Source organism: Euprymna scolopes, chromosome 31 (assembly GCF_053919585.1).
Source record: "Euprymna scolopes isolate OS-2025 chromosome 31, ASM5391958v1, whole genome shotgun sequence".
NCBI lineage: Eukaryota > Metazoa > Mollusca > Cephalopoda > Sepiida > Sepiolidae > Euprymna > Euprymna scolopes.
The window spans coordinates 68,145,595-68,156,334 of NC_136512.1; the positions used below are offsets into that span (position 1 = coordinate 68,145,595).

The 10,740-nt window shown below is 35.2% G+C and overlaps 2 protein-coding genes across 3 annotated transcripts in view; one reads left to right on the plus strand and one right to left on the minus strand.

Moving 5' to 3' along the window:
- The window catches only part of LOC145255800 (clathrin heavy chain 1-like), a 172,453-nt gene that overhangs the window by 111,264 nt on the left and 50,449 nt on the right, over positions 1 to 10,740 (minus strand). The gene's annotated exons all lie outside the window — the stretch shown is intronic.
- The window catches only part of LOC145255801 (ribosome maturation protein SBDS-like), a 190,541-nt gene that overhangs the window by 19,772 nt on the left and 160,029 nt on the right, over positions 1 to 10,740 (plus strand). The gene's annotated exons all lie outside the window — the stretch shown is intronic.

Consider the following 10,740-nt stretch of genomic DNA (forward strand, 5'->3'; position numbering starts at 1 on the left):
AGAGAGAGAAACGGAGAGAGAGAGAAACGGAGAGAGAGAGAAACGGAGAGAGAGAGAAACGGAGAGAGAGAGAAACGGAGAGAAAGAGAAACGGAGAGAGAGAGAAACGGAGAGAAAGAGAGAGAAACGGAGAGAAAGAGAGAGAAACGGAGAGAAAGAGAGAGAAACGGAGAGAGAGAGAAACGGAGAGAAAGAGAGAGAAACGGAGAGAGACAGAGAGAAACGGAGAGAGACAGAGATAGAAACGGAGAGAGATAGAAACGGAGAGAGAGAGAGAGAAACGGAGAGAGAGAGAGAGAAACGGAGAGAGAGAGAAACGGAGAGAGAGAGAGAGAAACGGAGAGAGAGAGAGAGAAACGGAGAGAGAGAGAGAGAAACGGAGAGAGAGAGAGAGAAACGGAGAGAGAGAGAGAGAGAAACGGAGAGAGAGAGAGAGAAACGGAGAGAGAGAAAGAAACGGAGAGAGAGAGAGAGAAACGGAGAGAGAGAGAGAGAAACGGAGAGAGAGAGAGAGAAACGGAGAGAGAGAGAGAGAAACGGAGAGAGAGAGAGAGAAACGGAGAGAGAGAGAGAGAAACGGAGAGAGAGAGAGAGAAACGGAGAGAGAGAGAGAGAAACGGAGAGAGAGAGAAAGAAACGGAGAGAGAGAGAAAGAAACGGAGAGAGAGAGAAAGAAACGGAGAGAGAGAGAAAGAAACGGAGAGAGAGAGAAAGAAACGGAGAGAGAGAGAAAGAAACGGAGAGAGAGAGAAAGAAACGGAGAGAGAGAAAGAAACGGAGAGAGAGAAAGAAACAGAGAGAGAGAAAGAAACAGAGAGAGAGAAAGAAACAGAGAGAGAGAAAGAAACAGAGAGAGAGAAAGAAACAGAGAGAGAGAAAGAAACAGAGAGAGAGAAAGAAACAGAGAGAGAAAAAGAAACAGAGAGAGAGAAAGAAACGGACGGAGAGAAAGAAACGGACGGAGAGAAAGAAACGGACGGAGAGAAAGAAACGGACGGAGAGAAAGAAACGGACGGAGAGAAAGAAACGGAGAGAAAGAAACGGAGAGAAAGAAACGGACGGAGAGAAAGAAACGGAGAGAAAGAAACGGACGGAGAGAAAGAAACGGACGGAGAGAAAGAAACGGAGAGAAAGAGTACCAGTATTTTGCTTCATTTTGTTTTTTTAGCGATTATCGAGACTACTGATTACTTCATCATGCCAGCCATTTTTTGCTTGTTTTTATACAACACTCAGCACTACTTGTGTTTCAAACTAAATAACCGCTTTAAAATTAGCCAAAATACAAACAAACCTATCCAAGTGGGAAGAAGAGTAACTTATGTTGCCTTTGGTAACATTTATTTTTTATATATTCGTTTTATAACTTTCATCTATTTTTCTAAATGCCCACACTGGCCGTGCTTAGACTCTGTTGGCTTTATTTCTGAGAGGAAAAAATCCGTGGCTTAGTTTAGTGAGAAGGGGGAGATGTTTAAAGGCTGAACTGCAAAAACAGGTAAAAATGGAGCAAAAACAAAGCTAAAAATGCTACAATGTGTGTGTGTGTGTGTGTATATATATATATATATATATATATATATATATATATATATATATATATATATTCTATGTAGATTTTTCATTACTTATCCTAAAAAGATATCCTCGTCCACCTTCAAGCGTAATTGGAGTCGAATTTCAAAACACAAGATAAGATTCTTTTAGAATGACCCACAAAAATGCTATTTTAAACTTATCAAGCAAGGGCAAAGAAAAAGCATTTTGGTAAATTTGTAGATTAACATTAAATACTCCCCCCCCCTTCTCAAGGGATTTTACTTTTTTTAAGCGATTACATGTGAACACTGAAAACTTGGCAGAAAAAATTTAAAAAAAAATCAATCCTTTAAGAATTTAGATTTGGATATATATATATATATATATATATATATATATATATATATGAGAGGGGAATTAAATTATGCAAATTAGCAATTACAAAATTTATTGTTCAAAAAAAGAATACAAGATGGAATTAATTAAGTGCTTATTCAATGGAGTTTCAAAAATTGAGCTTTTTTTGTGCAACTGTTAATCTCAGACGGTGCAATGGCTGCCAAAACACAGAGCAGACAGTAAGCCTCAGGTTTTAACAGTGTTCCTTCTCCCAGATGCATGTAATGAACACTGAGAGTGCGTCTCTCCCACTGGATTAAACACGCCTCCAGATACTATCCTGGAAATATTTACATCCCGGCGATACATAAAACTCCATGTGCGTGTGTTCTTTTTGAAAAAAAAAAAAAAAAAAAGAATCTACATAAAATCTAAAAGTGTATTCTTATTTAAAATTTATGGCGAAAGACAATAGAAGTATTTCTAAACCTCTAAGAGTTATGGTGTAAAACCTCTTTCTTAATTTCAAATATTTAGTATTCTTTTAAAAAGTTAAATCATTTGTATATAAATTTTTAGGGAAGACAACAGAAGTGGTCCCGATTCTCTATATGCTCCTAATCACTTAGTACAGAACCACCATCGCCGAGATACAAGTCTAGTTAATTGAAAAACAACGCCATGCATAGTAGACAAAGCAAGATCTGTCGAGCGAAATAACAGCTTCTTGGAAAAAAGGATGAAACATTTTCCAAATATATTGAAAAAGAGAAAAATAACGAACATGATTCATACTTAAATTTAACTAAAGAAAAAACAAGAATAAATTCAAGAAAAGTTATACATTGTACCTGCATTAAAATATAAACATGCCTACTATGCATGACATCATTTTTCAGTTTACAGGCCTTGTCTATTAGTGATGATCACAGAACCCTCTTAAATTTCCAAATACACTAGAACCCCGGGATACAGCATTAATAAGTTCTGGAGTTGGAAGCATATGGTGAAATCGCCGTACGCAAAATTTTATACAGTACATATTAAAAATTAGTAAAGAAATACAGTACAGTATATAATACGCCTGTATATAATCAAATAACATTATAAATCACACAATAAGGCAGAGAAAATACCGTAACCAGGGTCCGGAAAAACATAGTATTCCACATAACCTGAAGGAAAAAAAAAAAAAAAAAAAAAAAAACGTATCCCGAGGCCACCGTATCCCGTGGTTCGACTGTACATGTATAGGATTTTTATGAAATTCAAGCTATATGTACAAGGCACTAATTCAGAAAGTATTTTTTTTATCATTTCGTCTTCTTCCAAGTATATAGAAGGGAAGAGTTAAAAGAAATAGAACGTTATGAACATAATTAAAAAGTACACACGAGAATCAGTCCAAAAGTAAAACCTTTTTTTTTTAACTCAAAAAAAAGTTTAAGAACTGCAACTGGCACCATAAAAAAACAAGTGACCTTTTGTGTTCCAGAATTTATTTTTCTGTATAATCACCACCATTCTCAATGCACTTTTACCAAGAATTCGATGACACATCTCTGCTTCTGATGCACGTCCATGACGGTGTTTGCTTTCTTAGAGTCTCACACCGGTCAATATCAGCAACAGAGAGATGAAACTTTCACAAGTTCAGTCATCAAAACAAGGCAATTTGCAATCCCTTTGATCCATTTGTGTGGAATAAAAAATAGGAGGCATTTCTTTTGGAACACCTCTTGTAGTAGCGATCCTCTTTTATCCTGGTGCCACCACATCAGGTTGTCTGAAGATACTGGCTTCCTGACCTAAAATGCGCCAAACATTGTTTTTTTTTCCTTTGCAAAACTCAATTATGTTCTGTAAATTCAAAAACAAAAACAATTTTCCTCTACCAAACAAGCAAACCAAGCATCATGATTAAATATTTGAAGATATAAAGAACTTGAAGCATAAAAACATTTTTTTTTTCCCAAAATGGCTGGATTCAGCATTAAATAACTAAAAAAATTCGGATATGCTGCAAAACAAGACCAACCAAAATAATTTAATCCCGGGCAACGTCAGGTCTTCCTGCTAGTATAAAATAAAAGCTGTCCATTTAATCTGAATGTTTGGAAAAAAAAATGCTACTTCAGACTTAAAACTGACCAACGGTCAGTCAACGCATCGATATATAACCTATGTAAAGCATTCTGGTCTATAATAAATAAATAAATACTGTTTTGCAGTGGCCTATCATTTATTCACTTATGTAAAGTGTTGCACATGCATGGATTAGTTCAATATTATTGGGAGGTTAGGGGGTGGGTTACTGGTGTTTTTCCATCCACCCCCACCCCCACATTAAAATTTACATGTGTGAACATTCGCTGGACAGCATGTTTAAGTGATGCATCTGAATAGCAAATATTGCAGGTGAAAGATGCTTAGCCAAAGGAAGAGGAGGGAGGGCACAGAGAACTGAAAATGACTGGAGTCTGACCACCCAGAAGATATTTTCTTTGTTTTTAGTAAAATAAACAACCCATTGAATGGGAAAGTCATGCTGGAAATGGCCTTTGTGAGAAAAGAGATGTCCAAGATTATCTGATGATAAGCCCTTTCGAATGGAGACAGTTTGGTTATCTTCAGTTGATATCTGGGTGGTTGAATGGTGACCACTAACAAAGACCGGATTGAGGTAGGGGTGAAAAAATTCCAGGAGACAGAAAATATTGTTCCTGTTCAGTCAGCCATGATCAGGTAGAAGCTTGGAGTATTCTTAGTATCGTCTATACTAAAGATTGAACTTTCAACCTGCTAAGACTGTCACTTAGAACTGATTATAATTAGTACTTTATATGTTGTGCCAGGGTTCCATGTAGACAATTCCAGTGTATGTGTAGTATTACTACTTGGTACTTTCTCGTTCTCTCCTTATATATATGGTGCTTATGCATTGTACGATTTGTAATTTCCCCAAAGTTAATCAGGTTAGCCCGGCAGCTGACGTCAATAACCGGAAAAGACTGATTGCAATGTTAAAATTGACTGCAGTCGGTTTTTAACTAATACGAATCTAAGCAGACGACTTTCATAAATTTAAAGAAATAAAAATGTAATTCTGATAGCGCAGGTTAGAGTTTAGGGTTACGGTTTAGATATGTTTATTTTTTTCGTAGCGTTTTAAAAATTGAACACTCGGTCGGTTTTTACTGGTTATTTTAATCAGCTGCCGAATGAGCCAGAATCAACTTTATAGAAATCGCAGATCATACACTATATATATATATGTGTGTGTGTGTGTGTGTGTGTGTGTGTGTGTGTGTGTGTGTGTGTGTTCTTATCTATTATTTATAGTTAATAATTCCCATATTGTATTAAACTAGTTCTACTTAGGTCACTGTCGCCCAACATATGTACTGCTTCTTTGAGTTCTGTTCTTCTGTATCTGACTTACTTTATTCTCTAAGAGTACATGGTTACATTAACCTAAGCATTGTCAGAAAAATGTTGAAGATGATTAAAAGACAAATTATCAATCCTTATCCAAAAAGTTTCAAAACAATAGTAAGATTAATTTCTACTATGAATATAAATAATACATTTAAAGCAGAAACAAAAGACGTGTGTACAAATACAGAGATCAATTTTACGACACAGAAGCGTCGGTATGATGATAAATTTGAACATCTGTTAACCAGATAACACGTATCATAATGACTACCAGCACATCATATTAAATATTAAATAACAGTTTTTTCAACACGATTAGAAGAAATCGACGATCTCTGGCTACACTAAGACCTTGACAATGGAAAAAATGTCTATCACCCTGTGGAAGGTTCACAGAGCCGAAAATTTGGATAAAAATGAAATTAATTTATTTGAAAAAAAAAAAAAAAAAAAAAAATCTATCTATATATATATATATATATATATATATCCTGCACTGTGTTATTTGGTTTCTTAATAGATTTTAAATTGTTTTATACCAACACATCTACTATAGAAAAATTGATCTCAGAGATGGGGGGGGGGGGAGAAATAAACAAAATTTTTAAAATTGTTATTCTCCTTGTAAAAGTAGAACATGCATTCAGAAAGTCCCGAAAAGTCAACCGCCTCTGACTAGTTTACGTAAACATCAATCATTTCCGTTTGTAGTCAAATAATCGCACAGTACATTTAAGACGCATCATTTTTTAAAAACGTTAATGGAATCATTGGAAAAGGCTCAGATTCAGTCTTATACATCCAATTGCAAAAAAAAAAACAAAAAAAACGTGGCAAAGCTCGTGCATTTTATTACGATTTATCGACTAGATCAGAAATGGAGACATGCTTTTAGGCAAGATCCATTGGATTTAAATCCATTAGCATCTCTGAACAAGCAATAAATCCATAATTTCTATGGGAAACTAGTCTCATAAGTAAGCAATCTTATCGTTCATCTTGTTTTACCAGTTGTCGAAGAGAGGTGAATAATGGATGCTGACAGACGATGGAATTGATAAGTCGAGCGCAAATCCCACTGAATATGTATTACGGATAATGTTAAGATATATATTATGCATACTTATATATACTAACTAGCAGGGTGACAGAGATTGAATGATGATCAATGAATATTTCATACTCCCATATTTTATTCTCATCAAAATTGTTGAACTCGCCCGTTTTTTTTTTTCAATCAAATCGATCGCTCGCTTGCTCTAGTTGGGGACCTGTAGGGAGGAAGCTTACACGCTTCTCCACAGTGACTTAGCTCACAATACATTCTAGTCTACATTGCACTGTAGAGAACCTACTGATGATTTTATAAAATTACTTTTTTATATATAATGGCTTCAATTTAAGTTGAAAATGCAAAAATCAAATATTATGCTTAAATGGTGCTCTAAACAAACATTAAATTCGACTGCGCCCCTGTCATATCAAAGAATCTAGTGTGGATTTTATATGCCTAGCCTTACTGCTAATGTGGTGATATTGGCTTGAATTTAAGTTTAAAATGAAAAAAAAATCGAGTACAATTGTTCAACTGTGCTTTAAACAAAATTCATTTCAAATGCACCTCTGTCATATCAAAGAACCTACTGTTGATTTTATGTCAAGTCTTGCACCTTGTGTGGTAATAAAAATTCTCAAATGCACTTGTGATGTTAGGCTGTGTAAGGAGTTAAGTTTTAGCAAAATTACCTGCGCCTTCTTTCATCGGATTATTTCAATCATCGATACTTATTGAAGACATTCCGATACAAAATCTATCTAAGAACACTCCCAGATGCATAAAGTAGCTTAGTGTAAAATTTCATGAAAATTCAGTCGTTTTTGAGTCCATAGGGAATGAACTCGTACAGAAAGTTCCTTGCATATAATAGTAGAGATACCGTTTAATTTATTTGTCATCCGTTGGTTATTCATTTACATATTATCCATGGTCACATCTATGGCTATAACATTTCAAAGAGCATTGATGATCATAGTTCAAGGTGGGGAGGAGTGGCTTGTTAACTTAAACACCTCTAAAACCAAGCTTCTTTCCTTTCACAATCCACATTCAGATTCTGGTTCTATTTTAGTTGAAATAAATAGCACTCCTTGATGAAACTCCATATTTTGATAAGTTCCTAGGACTGAGTTTCACTCCTAAAACTGAAAAGGTATATTCAATCTGTATTCTTTGGGAATCTTTCTGTCAAACTCTGGAATCTGTACGAAATTTCGAAAGGAACCCTTTATTTAATCCACGGTGATATCATGCTCTCAAGAAACTGTGGCATAACGGATAAAGCCATAACTAAAACTCAGTTGTAAGCGACAGCCTTCTGGAAGTTCAAGGTTCAATCCTCAGTGCGGGTGATACTATGAATACAATTGCAAATTACTCAAGACTTATACTCAGTCACAGCTGATGGAACGAGAGCATGTTACTCCTGTGGATTAAATCAAGGGTTCTGTTCAAAATTCTTTTCAGATTCCCTGGTTTGACAAGATAGACCTGAAGAAGATGGGATGGTTCATTGACCAGAATGTTGTGAATATAATACTCAACATGAGAACTGAAGTCCAGATAATATAAACTAGCGGGACCTGTGGAAATTCCACTGGGAGTCATTCATATGTAATATATTCATGTTGGTATCCATGGTGTAAATAGAGATTCTCTGATATTGTAACTCTTGTTAAAACTGCAAAAGTATTTATCTAAGGTAGCAGGGACGCCCAGAATAGCCAGGTTGTAAAGTAAGCTTAAATATGATATTTTAATTCTTGCAGATTTCGTATATGTTATTATAGAGTTAATGTTCTATTGATTTTTATATATTATAAAGTTGCGATTTCAAAAATAAATATATCCACATGACCTGGGTGCATCAGCTTGAATCTAAACCAAAACTTATGAAAAAATATATATATATCTATATATAACTTGAGTTCCTTTAGCTATAATTGAAACCGAAACTTGAAGAATTTTTGGTAAAATTATTTATTACAAGACATGAAAGTCCATAACAAACGACAGTCACTCGGATGTAAGCGTGACACACAAAATAAACAACACACGCGCTATCGTATTAATATATAGATCATCCTTATCTCAAAAATTCGAAAACATCTAATCTGTTGCTAAGAAAAATGGTTGAATCATTCTATCACTCCAAAATATGATTCCTGGTGTTTATCATTTACAATGGTGCAATCTTTTACAAGGCTCTATAAAAGTTAGATATGTCCTATAATTGTGTTTTACTGGTGGAGGTGCCATTCAGAGCACACTTTCTTACCTTGACAGCATTCAAAATAAACTTAGCAATATGGTGGATATGGTTTCTTTCACATTTGCAGGTAACATGAATTGGAATAAATACATGGAAGACATTGCCAAGGTTGCTGCAAAGAAGGTGGGCTTTCTTTACAGCACTAAAGAAAAAAAAAAAATACTCACACATAACAGTATCCTATATCTTTTCGAAACCACCATTCACCAATGCGTGAAATATTGTCGCCACATATGGCCGATGCATCAACCAGTGATCTCTCTATTGGACAGGGTGCAAAAATGGTCTCCAATCTAATAGGTCGCTCACTGTCAATCACACTCTAACCCCTATCTCATTGACGCAATGTTACATCTCTGTATGTGTTTTACAAGTACTTTAATGGAATATGCTTTAACGAACTTGTAGCACTGGTGCTTCCTCAATGTAAATATCCCCGAATAACCTAACAAGCTACAAAATCCCATGCCTTCAGTGAAGAGGTGGCCTAATATTGGATAGTCTTCTACTCTGAAAGTTTCTCTCCTTGAATTGCAAGACTTGAATTCCCACCAGTTTTCCAACTATACTAGCATGCAGAAATTTAAATGTAATGTGGGCAAATATCTTACTGTTCAACTCCCTACTAAGAGTGTTCCTATACGCATGGCCTCTAATTCATAGTTGTCTCTTAAATCTCAGTGGCAATTTTCCTTATTTGGGGTGAAGGATATAACTAGTATATGCAATAGATATAGTATTAGCTTTAAATTTTAATGTTTTTGCTTTCCTTGGAGGCAAGTATGGGATGAGTTAGATGGCACCCCCTAATTGTTAAAAAAAAAACTAAAAAAAAAAAAACAACCCCCCCCCCAAATAACTGTGTCTGCGTTACTTACCCTGTTGCCTAAAATACATATTCCATAATAGCAAGTTCAGTAATTTAGGATTTTACCAAATACATACACTTGAGTTCCACACACACATCAATCCTTTTGAAAATATATTGCTTATTATAATTCAAAATTTTATGTGGAACAATTCTTTTCTCTATCAAATTTTATGTATCTTGCTTGTTTAAAAATTTTTGTGGAGGAAGATGTGAGTTTGGGTAGGCACACTCTTTAAGTGGAATGGTAAAGTTTACAAAAAAAAAATCTATTAATAATAATATTTGACAATTCTTGAAGCAGACATCCTCAAAGCAACAGAAATGAAAGAGAAAATTGAAAAGGAATACCTCAGAAGAACAAGAAAACTCCTCCAAACTAAATTATGTAGTAGAAATCTAATAAAAGGTATAAACACATGGGCAGTGTCACTAGTAAGATACTCTGGATCGTTTATTGGCTGGACCAAAGAAGAACTGAGGTATCTCGACCAGAAGACCAGGAAAATTATGACCATGCACAATGTACTACACCTAAAAGGATGATACTGACCGACTATGTGAAAAGGAAAGACTGAGGAAGAGGACTGGTTTGTATAGAAGAATGTAAATGACAAAAAAAGAATTAGAAAAATACATAATGCAGACCAGCAAACAAATAATTATTGCAGCAAGAGACACTGAAAAAAAAAAAAAAAAAAAAAAAGGCAAGAGATACAAGGAAAAAAAAAAATCGACAGAAATAACTACACGGGTGATTCATAAGGATAAAAAAAGATGAGACTAACAAAAACACTTGGACATGGCTACAGAAAGGAAACCTAAACAGAGAAACTGAATCCCTAATAAATGCTGCATAAGATAATGCAATTGGAACCCACCACATCTAAGAAATGATAGACAAAACACAAGAAAACAGCAAATGCAGACTGTGGACAAAGAGATGAAACAATCAACTACATAAGCAAATGCAGCAAATTAGCCCCCAAAAGAATATAAAAGACACGAAGTGGGGAAGGCAGTAAACTGGGAATTGTGCAAACAACTGCATCTTGAACACAGACAAATGGTACCAGCATGAATTGGCAGCAGTACTTGAAAATGAAAGTCACAAAATCCTGAGACATGGATATACACATGAATAAACTCGTCCAAATAAGGAGACTGGATGACATAATAGTCAACAAGGAGGAAAAGTCCTACCAGATTGTAGATTTTGCCGTTCCA